At 36.5% G+C, this 12,871-nt stretch overlaps 1 protein-coding gene across 4 annotated transcripts in view; it reads right to left on the bottom strand.

The window, feature by feature from the left end:
- The window catches only part of SOX6 (SRY-box transcription factor 6), a 370,558-nt gene that overhangs the window by 247,165 nt on the left and 110,522 nt on the right, over positions 1-12,871 (bottom strand). The gene's annotated exons all lie outside the window — the stretch shown is intronic.

Genomic DNA, 12,871 nt, shown 5'->3' with positions numbered 1-12,871 from the left:
GGAAAAAAAAAGGAAAATAAATTCCAGAAGGTAACTTGTATTGACTCTGAAGAGACAGAACATAGATCTGTGAACTGAACCTAACAACAAAATGAGGAGAAATCCCTTGTGAATCTGGATTCATACACACATGAACACGTGCGTGTAGATAGACATGTACATGTAGACACATACATTTGTGTTTCCTTGTTCATATACATATTATATATTAGATTCAAGCCCTAACTGGGAAAGAGAATGTGATCCATCCTTGTGCCTTTTTTTCCCTGTGCCCTGTTGACCAGATGTAAGTGAAACACGTCCAAGTTCCTTAGAACGGGGAGTGTCGAGCCAGGCAGTTCAGGCTGAGCTGTTCCAGTTATCACTCCATTGAAAATGAACAACAAATTCAAATAACAGAGGCTGTGTTTGATTCTGGATCTTTCTGGGTTTTCTTTCTCTAGTTCCCACCCCCACAGTCTCACCTCTCTCCCACCCTTCCCTACTTACCATAAAGTTATGGTGCCCTTTGCTATAATAATGAATGGAATTCCCAGATTATTATTTTAGGGGCTTAACTGATTCTCAGTGGTTTTCATGTGTTTAGCACTTATACAAAGAGGCTTTTTCATATGTCTTTCAGCAAATATACAAATAGACTTGGAGTCAGTATTCATTTTAATAGTTTCACCAGATAGACACATTTATTTTCAGAGATTTTTTTTTTTCCTCATTGCATTTTTACATCACTCTGCATGCAGCTGTGCTACACATCCATCTATAAACCTGGACCTAGCATTAGCAAGTAGAATATCTCCATCCTTAAAGTAATCTTTGTATACAAAGATTTATACCTGCACAACTCTCATTGCACAAAACTCTAAATATATATAAAAAGCAAAACTGTTGGAACCTCTCTTGGTCTTCTATGTGTTATTTATTTCCAAGTAATCTCAGCTGAGAGCTTTCTGATTCTGTCATGAGGGCCAGTTTTATATTGGACATTTTTCCCCAATACGGATGTGTAGCTATTTGCCTTTTCTTTACCTCTCTGTAAATGCCATATGGACAGAAATCATTGAGTCACCAGATCATACATTTATTTTTCTGATATATTATGCTGTTTGATGTCATGTTGACATGTAATTGATGTTGGTTTTGCTTTTTTTTTGTCTTTGTTTTGTTTCTTGGTTTCAATAAAAAGAGAATTTAAAAAAGGTTGTAGAGTGATGACTTAAGGCACTGACAGACATGAACATAGTATGCATCTCTTTTATGATGTGCTGCTGAGTAAATGGGTATATTTGTAGTTTTAGATAACATATAGAAGACCTCTGAATTTCTACTGTATAGTGAAGTATTTGTATAAGCCTAGCCTATAACCTCAAAAGAGCTTCTTTCACTCACAAGAAGTACATATAGAACATGTTTTCAATAAGGGCTTAACCCATGATTTAAGAGTCAATAAAGAAAGATTTTCCATAAAGAAATGGGAAAGCAACAATAGAAATAAAATACAACATACCAAAGATTAAATATGTTCCATCAGCACAACAGTGTCTTTGTACAGTAAAGAGCAGAAGGGGATGATTAATAGTAAAATGATATATATGTCAAAAGAAAAATAAATGCAATTTAGACAAAGTACACACTTATTAACAGAGAACATCATTTACAGTTATTCAGATGGGAGGAAGGCAAGGATAAAACTAGCAGAGAATCTATTTCACAACGTGAAGTCACATTCATCTTAGTTCAGGCTTCCCTCCCCTCTACAGCTGCAAAATAAAAATACTGGTGAAATCCTTGCTGACATAAAATTAATGCCTAAGTACCAGTGACTTCAGCAGAATCAGAATTTCACTCAAGATATTTTAAGGTGCAGCTTTACTAGGCAGAGCTCGTGGATCACCAGTGGGAATGGGTCCACACTTCCCCCTAGTTCCCACTGCAGTCACCAGCAGCTCTAACAGCCTTGGCACCAGACCTTCCTAAAGGGCACCTGAGGCTGTGGAGTGCTTCCCACTCATCCTCCTGAATGGCCAACAGTAGGGTCAAGAGATGCCTGTGCTTCTCCCAGGTGGCTTTACCAGGCACTGGGTTTTGGGGCATGGGGAGCAAGGGAGGGATGGAGGCACTTTAAAACCAGCGCAGGGACCAGGTTAAGCTTAAACCAGTGAAAGACAGATTAAGGTTAGGATGGACCAAACATCTGCCCAGCACCTACCAGAAACTTTATAAAAATGACCAGATACAAACTTAGTGTTTCAAAATATTCCAAGTTTTGAGCTAAAAGATAAAAATATGCTATCAGCTCATATCACTCTCTGCAGAATCACAGGGTTCCCTGAAGGTGCCCCAGCAGTGTGCCAGTTCAGCCTGTTTGTGGCATACACCTTCCACAATTAAACACAATTACAACCAAATATATGAAAAATGGGAAAATACAAGACAGAAGGAAAATGAGCATTTCATTCTGCATGCAAGAAACACTCTATATGAGATCTTCATAAACTCTGCCCAAACTGCTCTAATATTTCCAAATAAATCAACAAAATAAATATGTTTTTACAAGGCAGGGAAGAGATGTAAATTTTAAATGAAGAAGAAAGTTTGGAGAAGTTGCAAATAAACAGACAACAAAATTTTTGTTTCGTATCAATTCCAGAAATTTCTATCACTCCTACTTTGCATAAAGAATTACACACAGAATGGGAAAGAGAAACAGAAAGAAAACAAGGGTTATAATTCCCCCAATAATTACCTGGAAAAGAGCCTTACTCTCCTGATATATGGTCTCAGTAGAAACCAGACAGGGCATTAAAGCCTATATTTCTTAATACGTGTGGGTTTAGGGCACGTGAGATAGAAACATGGACAAACTGGTAGATCTGAAATCTACTTCTCAAAACACCCATTCTCAAAGCTCCTTTTTAACTACCTCTCTCAAAATTGTGAGATGTCTCAAAAATATTTTGATTATGGTCTAATCTATTCTGTGTGACCCTTGCAGAAATGATTCTTTGCAAGTCTGGCAAGTTTCTTTCTCTACCACTTTTGTGAGATTAATGACTCCTTCCATTTGCAAGGAAGTTCTCAGGATCTCTGCATTATAGGACTATTATTATCAGAACTCATTGAGCTCTTGCTGTGTTCACAGATTTAAATCTGAAAGCCAGAAATTATAAACATATACCTCATTCAAGATAGTACACGCAAGCACACATTATACAAATCATTTCTGCAGTGTACATTATAGCTACAAAAAGAATGACATCAGAAACCTTTATTAGCATCAGACAAGAGCCTCAAATCCTAAATCAGTTCACACAATTTCTCTTTTTCTAAACTCCCTCTGATTTTTTTTTTTTTGCCTATTAAATCCAATTGCTATACAAGTTGGTGCTTGATGCTCTTGAAGTCACACAGAAATTTACTTATCCATTTAGAACCACATTATCCTGACATAACATTCTATATGGCAGCTCAGTGGAACACCACAGACACCACCAATGCATTGCCCAGATTGCCTGGCATCTTGACACTCCTACAAATTTAATCCCAGTCACCAGTTGTCTTCAGGATTTTGTATTTTTTGCAAACAGGTATTCCTGCACCTTTTAACTAAACTTGAAGGCTGCCCACACTGCAGGACATTAATGGAAGCATTTAAAGAGAAATGCTCTAATGTATTCCCAGCAAGAAAAAAAAAATCACCAGAAAGATAATGAATAAAAAGAACTCAAAACTTAACTGAGCATTCCCACTTTCTAAGATTTTAGGTGTAAAACAACACTGTAGCAACAACGCCAAGTAATTCTCTCTATGAATGAATTAAAAGACATGAACAGGTCAATGAAATTCATAAGAATGAAAGGTTTAAAATGTATTGTAATTACATTATGAACAAAGTCAATAAAGAACTCCCTATCCCCCCTTCAAAATCCCAGAGAAGCATATAAATTATTTGCAATATTATTATCACTTTAGCAACATTACAATACACATTTTATTACAATCCATTCCCTGTAATTCTAAAAACTATGAAGTAAATTGTGATTTCCACATAAGTGTGCATCTAAATTACACACAATAGTCTCACTAAAGAGTCTCTAGGCTTTTAGGAAAGTTCCAAAGAGGTGATCTGATTTTAATCCTGTCATACTTTTAAGTAAATGTAGATTGACTTAAAGTAAACATTGCAGGAGGGAGCTCATGCTCCAGGCTTCACCAAGCAATCAGCAAGGCATCTGACACGCTACAGAAAACCTGCAAAATCCAGCAAATAAATCTTGTAACACCCATTCAGTATCCCACGAAGCACACAGTGGGGAGCTGACACATTATTAACTGACTGTAATTTTCACAAACTGTAACATACTAAGAGCTTTATGACATACATGTGGTGAAATATATTTTTATCTATTATAAATGCCCGTGTTTTCAAAGCACATTAATCAAGATGCCTCAAATAAATCACTGGGTCATGTTTAAGTTAGTAGCGTCAAAAATATTAAACATTACAGTAGGAAGATATTTCCATATCTCCATCTCATGACTTCACTCTAACAAAATCACAAGCTTTTGATGATGCAGTAGTTGTGTGTAAAATGACAAAGAGACTGACTCGAGCAACAAAACAGATAAAGTTGGAACAGGCAATTGTCACAAAGTGGTGCTTCCCTCGAGAGTGGGGTTTTTAATTAAATTATATTTTATACAAACTTGCTTAAACCCTGCTCTTTCAATGAAAGCAAATCCACAAGGGAGAATGCAGGTTCCAAGGAAGTTCTAATGCCATCCAGAGGGAGAAAATTGAAGATGATATGACACAGACATCCACTCTCAGCCAAAGCATCTTTCTATTGCCTTGGAGAAGATTTCTACAACTTTATGGAGACAAACCTCACCTGCCTCTCTCAGGAACAGCAGAAAGCACTCCTGCAAGTGACAGATCACTGGCTTTTGAAGCCTTACATTGTTCTACCACACACAGAGGTCCCAAAGGTTCATAGAGGAAAATGGCACTTTGCCAACTCTCATTACTGCCTGCCAACCTGTAGATAATCTTCTTGTACTGTACTTCATCTGATACTCTCACATTTACAACCCTTTACAACACTCACCAGTTTCTATTTAAATAGAAGTAGACAAGATTAAAAAAAATAAACCTAAAGTAGAAAATACAGGCTAGATGAGGAAACTCAGAGCATTTTCCTCACTATTGTCCATTATTCTTTAATGTATCATTCTCTTTCTGCATGTAGGCCAAAAAAATAAATCCAATGTAAACAGAAAAGGCAAATACCTTTTGAAGGCCAAGCAAATATTTGAAAAGCAAAAAAGAGATTCTGCTTTTATCTCCAGATCACCCTACAATTTAATGGTTAGTGGAAGGGGGGGGTTCTTTTTCCCTTTCTTTCTTGTTTTTCTTTTTCTCTTTAGTTCAGGGAATGCAGCAGGGGCAGGTCCACACCTCATAGCTCACAGAATGCTTATCAACCTATAAACCAGAACAATAGGATAACAAAGGTCGGGGAGCTATGCCATGTTTGGATCAGAGCAGAGACAAAAATTGGCACTAGCCAAAGCCATAAGGCAACAAACCAATGTATTGAAAGTCTTGATCTGGTATTATTTCTAAATTATGAAAATTACAGCCTGACCTTGTAATCTGATGTCTAATTTTGAAGCAAAGTGCAGGTGCCTGTATGAAGCTTAATGGTCTTTATGAGGTTTAATGAAATTAAATTAATACCACTCCATGGACTTGAGAGAGAGAGACTTGGCTTTTCAGCTATGACAATGGCATTAAATAGCACTGAAGGGAAAAAAAAAAAATATTATCTGCAAACTAAAATGGTAAGGCCAGCAAAACATTACCAGTGAGTCCACAATCACCTGGCAGGAAGAGTAAATGACTGACAGTTTACAAAAAAGCTTTTAGGTGGGAATAAAGCTGTTGAGGCCAAAACAGAACACAAGCCCCCCTTTTTTTGGTCTCTTATTACTAGTCCATGATTCCCAGGTCACCACTGAACACAAATGTACAAAGGCTCAGTAGTTCAATATTGATACTCTCAGGCCAATAGCAAATCTCTACCAATCACACACCAATCCCAGCAACTCCACATAAACTCTGTAACATCACATAATGAGAACTGGTGCTTTCTTAAACAGTATGTAAAAAAATCCCTAAATTATCATTAAAATAAAGCTGTCAGTGATAATGTTATTAAAAATACTGGTGCAACTTTTGGGGTTAATCACTCATCCACTGACTTCAAGGATTTAAGAAAACATCTCATATGGGCATATGGGTTCAGGTTGCAAAGTATGTGTACCTTATTATCTTTTATAGGACAAGAAAGTGATAAACACTTCTCATGATTAAAGAAGTCTGATCAGCAAAGTAGGATGAATGGTAGAAAACAGAATTAATACTTGCTTAGTCTTGTAAGAAACAAAGCTATTAAAAACCCTATTTTCTAGCAAACACAAAAAAATCTAATTAAGCATCTGAAAGCTATTTTGATTAGGTTAATTTTCAGTTTTCACAATATAATATCACATTAGAAGATGATGGTATTCTACAGAAGACAGTTACAGAAACAATGAGAAAAGGAATTATGTTCCAGACTACTACATAAATTAGAGACACAGTCCCTTCATGGACTACTACCAATATTACCAGAAAGGTATTTTTTAAAAGAATTTTCTCCTGAAATCATTAAAAAAAAAGAGAGAGATTAAAACTAATTTTAAAATAATTGACAAAAAGTCAATAGTATCTCTATAATCTCTAAACACAACTTTAATAATATCTTAGCTAATAATTAAACATGTACAATGTCCAATTCTCTATTTGCTTAATAATAGAAATCCTGAAAGCGCAATGTGGAACATAGGGATGGCAAGGGGCCCATTGCTATGCTAGAACTGACCCATGTATTACACAAATAAAACTTCCACCAATAGCCTGGAAGAATCAGAAGCACTCTCATCTCCTGACATTATCAAATAATTCTCAATAATTTTTGCTCACAGTGTATTGATCCTCTAAAATCCAGATTGCCATCTCTGAAAATGGAATTATGTGGAAGACAGACAGTATTTTTAAGGAAGTGTGAAGATTTGCACCAAATATTAGCGTGAAAATCATAGGGTATTACTGTGCACATGTACATATGTGCCCATTGGATGCATATACATGTTCATCTATGTGTTTACATATGTAGAATGAACTTGTATCAATGTATTTGTGTGCCTGCTTATGTACACAGATACATAAATATGGAGGTAAAAGTTCTCTAACCTGTATATAATTATATGTTGTTTAGACTGACACACCTATACATAATATGGATGGAATTCACTATCCTAATTGTTCGTAGTGAGAACTACAGTAATTGATATGGTGCCTTGCTCACAAATTTTCTAAAGCAGGGATCTCTTCCCACTCTGGTTCTAAAACCAGTATTACAGGTTCACAAAGATATACACATTTTAACAAATATTTTTTTCTTTCAATTGCCTACTGTATGATTCAGTCTCTCTAAATTTAGTTGGTATCAGTCAACCCATTTTGTGTAGGTCTAATAGTTTGTGAAGCAGTATTTTACCATAATGGCACATTTTTTATACTAAAATGGTTGCTTCACTGCTGGAACTAAGGAAGTAAAATCAGAACATCACCTCTGATGAATTAAAATTTCTACAATTTATATGAGCATCTGTGACCTAAGGAATATTGATTATACCCTTAAAGGATAATGAATGGTAGTATAGGGCAAAAAAACATTTATAAAAAGGCTCAGTCATTTTTTTGCCAGCACCGAGCTTTCTTTCTAATTTATTCCTTGAAAACTTCGGTTCTAGGAAAATGGGAAAGTGACATTTCTCATACAATGCAGAAATTATTAGTGATACTAGTAGATGAAATAGTCACTTTTATTCATTCCTTTCTTTGCTTGCAAAGTAAACAAACCAGCTAAAAGCAGATAGCAGGAGGCAGAGGACCCAGTAACTCTGGATTCCATGTCACAGCTGTAGGGTGCAGAAGAGAATAACCCTAATGAAGTCCATATACTATCTTTAGAACTATATCAGCACAGCTCAAAGCAGACTCTGATCCTCCCTGAAACACAAAGCTGCTATTACTGATTATTGTTTTAGTTGACTTCGACATCAATTCCAAAACTTAGCTCTTTCTTTGCAATAGGAAGTCTCGGCAAGTATGCACTGAATGCCTAGATCTGAACCCCGACAAGCCAGGGAGGCTTATATTCTGCTGCTTACAACACAGCAGCTCCCTTCCTAATAGGCATTTAGAACAAAACAATGTTTCTCTCCTGCAGGGTTTTATTTGGCCTTTAGATTAAACAACGCTCTAGGTTGGTAATCAGGTTTAGCAGACAGTTGTCACGGGGTCACCAGTAGCTATTTTGTTTTCCCTCAACACTGCGCTCTCTAAGGTGGTGATAGTGTTAAACAGACTACAACTGGTGGGAAAAGCAGGAAGATGAATCAATAGCATCACAAATTTTTTTTTTTTTCAAAGGAAAAGAAGTCTATTGAAAAATCAGTCAAGAAAGGTTCAGTATAAACACTGGTAAACTGTATATATTACCTCAATAAATGCTAAAAGCCTACCCTGGTAAAGCAAAAACAAGGGCATTTGTGATTTAGCTCACATTTTTCATGCAAAAAATGGGGTGTATGATTGCACATGTGGTTCTTTTAAAATCCAAGTTGATAGGGAGGTAGAACAAATCTTTAAATTGGAACTAGACAAGCACAAGCCTGATGAAAACTTTGCTTAGGAATAAAAAAATAAACAATTAGGATCTGGCTACTGCACTGCTCACTGAGGTTTAAACACATGTAAAATGCCAGGAAACTTGCACATGAGCATAAACTACTAGACAGTAGACAAATTTTTATATATTTTTTACTGTATCCATTCCTGTTCAGTGGTAGAAATGCCATAAGGATGTGCAGCTGAAGTGCCCAGCTTTGGCCTTGTCCCAGCACCATGGAGTTTGCTTTGCTTGTTTGACCTATTGAAGCAGAAAGTGCCCTGAAAAAATCTCCACTTTGTTCTGAACACCCCTGGTTGCCTCCAACACTGAACACCTGCACACCATCAGTCCAGTCCATAAAAGAGACACATTTGTGGGAAAACACTCAGTTTGCTGTCCTTTGGCTCTCACAAACCTGGGTGATTACAGTTAAAGTAAATTTGCTGTGGGTTCTGTCCTGGTTGGTTGTTTTTGTGTGTTTTTACTACCATTAAAACATTTGGTCTAAAGGCCACAGAATAATTAATAACCACACCAACACAGATTTGTGCTATCTTGGAAAGAAATGTCAGCAGATTTTCCTCTGGCATCTATAAAAATACACCCAAAACCTATGTAATAAAGACAGGCAGGGGGCTACATTTTACAGTTCTATGGATGTTATGCTCTATCAGCCTCTATAGCTACAAAACTCTATTCAGAAGGTGAAAAAATGACACATGTTTGATTGCTCCAGGATTTAGTAGCTGAAAATAATGAGAATACAGTGCTTCATGAGTATGTCTTTTTAGAAAAACTACTGGAATATGTTGGGTGTAATAAGGAACACATGTAACTTCTACTTCAGTTGAGAAAAAAATGGGAAAGAAAATGTTCTCCTTTAGCAGCACATTATTCAATTAACTCTTCAAGCTCTTCTCTTTTTGCAGCTGTTTAAAATACAATTATTTTCCATAAGACAATAAAAATGATAGCCCCAAAGGCAAAATGAAGCCTTATATGATTTTTCTCTGTTATTAGACACAGATCAAGTGCTAATAATATACACCTATGTGTCTAACCAGCTTTTTTGAAAGACATGGAATGCTACAGAGTTTGCAGAAAGCAAAACCCACAAGACACTAGGCCTGTTTTATTCTGATGTTTAGTCAATTTTTTTTTTCAGCATTTTTCAACATTTTACAATTTATTTTCTTCGAGAAGCAGAGTTCCAATGATTCTATATTCTCTCCTTAATATCTTGCATGAAAATGCCCTGTATTTGTCCTTTTTTCACAACACAACTTTGTAATTTTGTGTCTGAGCACTCTATGCTTCTGATGCCCCATAAGGACTCCATAGAAGCTGGAGTTTTTGTGAGCTCTTTTGGTAATATTACAGCCTGAAGCAAGGCTAAGAACCACCTGCACCATACTTATCTACTTGTTTATGAAAGAGTTTCCCCCTCATTGTGTGGATAACTGACCTTAGCCGTAGCTAATAAGACATGAGCTTCCTTGAACTCTGCAGCTTTACATCGAATCTTATAAAACACTTCAGTGTTAGCCATATAGCTTCACTGGGCTCCTAATGAACTGAAACACATTCTCTCTCCAGTACTGTCACCACAGACAAGGTGTGGTTCAAGAAACAAAAATAACCTGGCCCAAACTTTGCTTTGGCCATCTGTTTGTATAGACAAGCTTCTTCCTGGCTACTAACAGGTTCTTATACAGTAGAGAAATCAAACAACATATAGATATTTATGCTCCACTCTCCACATCATCTCATCTTACTGCACCAACCATGTAGTAACAAGAATGGCTTGCTTGCTGCAGGCTACCTGCTTCTGCAGCCTCCCCTGAGTGCAGCTGTGTTTCCAGATGTGTGTCTACTTAGTCAGAGCTTCATCTCTCCTCGACATTAAGCCTTTAAACAGGTTAGGATCTACACAGTCTGCGTTTAATTTTACTTAACATGAACACCCTGTTCAAACTAGTTCCAGTAAATCAGATGATGTTCTTATCAACCTATTCCAGACACGTCTAACTTTTTTGGTTTGGGCTATTTTTTCTCCATTTTTTTTCCTGTTATACACAGTTGAGAACAGGAACTGGCACAAAAGCAGTGGTGCCAGCTAAATGCCTTGTAGGGGGACATTTTTCACAGGTTACACTATTGTGTTGTTGTAACAAGTCACTGGAATGAACACAAAACCCCAGAGTTTCTGCTTGGTATCTTTTGTTTCTATCTTTTGCTTAAGAACATTACTTTTATCCCAGTTGATATAAATAATAATAATTGAATAACAGTTATTTTACAATGGTTTAGAGCTGAGGGGGACCAAGACTGTTTCTGTTCATTTGCAGGTAGTGTTTGATGATTTAGGATTCTGTCAATAAGCTAATGCCTACAATTAATTTTAAAATGAACCAGTTGAACCAGTACAGTGCTAGAGCTCAAGTGTCAACTACATATATACATGAAATACAATAAATCGTGAAGTACTACTTCAAAATCCAACCAATTTGTCTAATTTGCAGGTTAGTACACACATAAGTAATATAATCACCTTAATCATTCCAAATAAGCATACAGAGAGTTTCATTTTGTGTCTTACTTTTTCCCCCAACAGCTCTATACTAGTTGTTCCTGATGATGTTCCAAGCAGAGCATTCCAAAGAGTCACTCGTGCAGGAAAACAGTTGAGCTAAACTCAAGTTGCCAGCTCTTTTCTAATTTTAAGTTCAGCTTTCCCATTCTGAAGAAAGCATTCCTCTCCAATACTAGTTAAAAGAGCTTATCTTATTTAACTTTCATTTTTTTCCTTAAACATCTGGGAAATTTCATTTCTCTAATCAGTTTCTTACTTTCCTCCACTAATTACAATCTTGTTTTTTCTACGTATATCATTTCCTGTGTGATAATTTTTTCATCATTGGGTTTCTTGCTCTTTATATATTTCCTAGATGCCGGTGTTCAAACTCGGAAAATGCAGCTTATTTACGTTGTCCCCGCTCTCCTTAAAATACTCAGCTAAAATGTGCCTCGAGAACTTATTTGCCTCTATGTACATCTGAATATTTAGCACAGCTCCCAAAATGCCACCATCATCAGCAAATTCTAGGACTTTAATTTACTCTAACGTGGCGAGACGCCCTTCAGAGAACTTGGCCACCAGCTGTCCCTCTGCTCGAGGAGGCCAAAGTCACATGCAGAAACGGTGACGCTGTCACACGCCACTTCTCCCTTTCACTTTCCCCACTGTCTCTTCTTCCTTTCTCTTTCTCCTTTGCCCCAGGCCATATCTTAATCCCGTTCCCAAAATTTAAAGGTTTCTTCCTTTCTCTATGGTTCATGAAAAGTTACCCCATAGAACCATGTTGCTACAGGGGCTCAGTCTTTAAATTTGGAATACTTTCAGTTTTATCCGTATTTTCCTTCTTGTATCACCACAATCCCTTTCATACAGTTTTCATGCTGTTTCATACATGACAGGCTAAAATCTGGACTCTTTTTCACCAAGACAGATACTGTAGTCACACCATGTGCATACTGAGTTCCATTCTACAAGCAAATTAGGAATTTTTTAAGTGCTACTAATTTAAGTAACAGAACGCAATTAGGAAAAGTTACCAAATGCTATATACAGACTTTCTAGTTTCCAGTAGAGACTTTCTAGTTTCCACAGTACTAGACTACAATTTAAAAACTTTTACACAACTCCCATAATAAGCTAAGTAGTGAAGACTACATTGAAAAACATTAATGTTTATCATACCTATTTATTAATATCAGGGGCACATATTTGAAAGTTTTCCCAAGATAGGGCTTTGAGTTTTCAAAAAATTACCAAAATTTTGAGATTGTATTCAACTGACCTAATGGTTTCATTTGCATTTCTCTGTATAAACACAGTGCTATGTTTACCAAACATCCGTTTCCTTCTAACCCCAGATCATAGATTTTAAAACCCCCACCCCAAAAAAAAAAAAAAAAGCTTTTTAACTAACAGAAATTTGTTCACAATATCAAAACAAACTTACATAAATCATTCATAAATGAAAACTGAAATCCAATTACTCTGAATGAAAGAGTTCTGCGACATAAAA

The sequence above is a fragment of the Catharus ustulatus genome, chromosome 6 (genome assembly GCF_009819885.2).
Source record: "Catharus ustulatus isolate bCatUst1 chromosome 6, bCatUst1.pri.v2, whole genome shotgun sequence".
NCBI classification, from domain to species: Eukaryota; Metazoa; Chordata; class Aves; order Passeriformes; family Turdidae; genus Catharus; species Catharus ustulatus.
This window is presented reverse-complemented; position numbering and strand designations above follow the sequence as displayed.